General features: G+C 45.0%; 1 long non-coding RNA gene across 1 annotated transcript; it reads right to left on the reverse strand.

The window, feature by feature from the left end:
* Nucleotides 1–986: 986 nt before the first annotated feature.
* Nucleotides 987–1,755, reverse strand: LOC140342855 (uncharacterized). The gene is made up of 3 exons (XR_011923178.1): nucleotides 1,640–1,755; nucleotides 1,345–1,404; nucleotides 987–1,048 (listed from the first exon to the last, which is right to left on the reverse strand). It is a non-coding gene; the product is annotated as an uncharacterized lncRNA (long non-coding RNA).
* Between the last annotated feature and the right edge of the window lie 657 nt (nucleotides 1,756–2,412).

Here is a 2,412-nt window from a genome sequence, read left to right on the forward strand (position 1 = left end):
CGGAAAAAAATGAGTGAAGAATAAGATAGGAAGAATGTTCTCACCTGGCATCCATCTACATACTTCGCCCAGACTGGGCACGGCCATGGCCACGGGCCACTTCAACAGCCCGGCCACAGGCGCCAGTAGCTTGGCCGCAGGCCACCTCCACATCCCGGCCGCGGGCCACCTCCACAGCCCGGGCACGGGCCACCCGCACAGCCCGACAAATACTTGCCTACGTGTTAGGAGGTGGGCGGGCAAGAGGTGGAGGTGGGCAGGCTACAGCCGGGGAACAGGGTGGAGCCGGGGAGCAAACTGGTGCTGGCTGCTCTGCAGGAGATGGGGGGCCTGCAGGACCTATTGGGATTTGCCAACCCAGCCTGTGTTGGCCCAGGGATTCATCTAACATGTTACAGAGATGGTCAACTCTGAACATGTAGGGACCCAAAGTGGCCGATTGTTGTTGGACCGATTCAATCAGACACTGCATGGCCGCCAGATGTTGTTGGTAAAATTCTTCGTCCTGGCGATTTTGAAGGATGTTTTCATGTAGGAGTGTAAGGACCTGTTCCAAATTATTTGAACTTGGGGCAGATATCCTTGACTCCACCACTCTATCACAATGGCCAACCAGCCTCTGAGTGAGGTTTAGAAGCTGGCTGCCCACACTGGGTTAACCCAATCCACCTGCATCCACTGGTTGCTACAAAGGGAAAAAAAATTACTAATATATCACATAACTTTGGAGGTCACCATGATATTATGCAGACGGCATTCTGACATTAGAACATCAACAAATGTTAGAAATAATGTTAGACACAATTATTCAGAATCCTAAACATTAAACATGGATTGCTTACGGAAACCTCAGGTGTCTCCTCTTCTTGTGGCAAATGTCCACCTGAGGGACTCTAAACAAAAAAACACAAATGGAACACATTGGGAAAGGTTCATTCCCCCCAACACATACCAAAATAAACACTAATGGACCAGTTCTTGCCTACCTCCACAGTGGATGCAGACCGTTAAAATTCCTCAGAACCAGAAACCTGCAGACATGGATGTTCTACAAAGGCACATGATATATCACATCAAAATGAATGAATGTGGTGACAAGTCTTCACATATCAAAAGTCCCCAATATTTCGCCCAGGCAAAATGATTTTTTACATTCAGACAGAAATTGGAGTCTACTTTAAATATTTAACTCAATAAGCAGGCAGACATTCCCAAAGGAAGACTGCACCAGAAACATTTCCCAAGAAAATAAACAAATCTTATATATATAAATATATTATAGAGAGATTAAAGGGTATTATTGAGCTTTTGGAAGGCTTAACACACACACACAAACCAAATTACCTGTATTCTCCTTCAGGCTTCTCTGCAGTGGATCAACGACCTCCTCCTGTAGATGGTGATCTGTTAAATAAAGCACAAAAACAAATAAAATAGAGTGAGCTTGACTCTAAAAGTTAACTTGGATTGATCGGTTCCCCACAAAAATAACCAAAAAACATAACACTCCCAGACCAAAAAATGCCTGAAATGTAACATAATGGGGAGCTGAAATATTACACATATGAATCTGGTTATAAACACGATTAGAGACAGCTGCACAATGTCAAACAAGATATACCATGAAGGTTCATTTTACCAGGAGGAAGCCCAGTGTCATCTCGATGCGAAGTGACATCCTCATCATCCACATGACCCCGAGCACAGAGGGCAGGAGGGGACTGCTGCGTCTCAGGGTGTACTATTGTAAAAAAAAAATAGAAATACACACATTGTTGATGCAAGTCAAAAGAAGGTAAAAATACACTAAAGAGTTTATTTTAAAAAAATGATCTCATATTTCACCTCAAACATAAATAGTAAAACACAATAATTGTTCTCAATGCTAATGACTAAACTGTTGCAATCCCCCCAAAACATCGCCCAAAAAATAAACATTGGTAATTAGGTAATCTAAAAGGATTGAATTTACAAGGTTGCCAAGCATAGGAGTAATCCCAGTAGTCCACCCCTCCTACTGTTTCTGGCCCAATGAATGGCAATGCCAATCTTTCGTACTCCCTGAGATGCTGCACAAGATGTTCAAGATAGGTCCCATTCCTTCCGGCCTCTGTGTCCAGGACCCTTTTGACGTATCTGAAGATGTCACTCACACGCTTTTGACACTGGGTAATGGTCCGTTGTGTACTGCCCACTGCATTAACACTCCTGGCAATTTCCTCCCAGAGTCCCTGCCTTTCAGCATGGAATGTCTGGGAGTGCAAGCCCCCACGGAGTCGTGGAAAATGTTGGATGTACAACTCCAGGAGAGCTGCATTTCTCTGCTCAGGAGTGAAGCTGGTTGCCTTGGAAGCAGAATCCCTGGGCCGGCTCAAACTGGCTGAGGTGCCAGGTTGAGGGCCCATGGGCCTA

The sequence above is a fragment of the Pyxicephalus adspersus genome, chromosome W (assembly GCF_032062135.1).
Source record: "Pyxicephalus adspersus chromosome W, UCB_Pads_2.0, whole genome shotgun sequence".
NCBI lineage: Eukaryota > Metazoa > Chordata > Amphibia > Anura > Pyxicephalidae > Pyxicephalus > Pyxicephalus adspersus.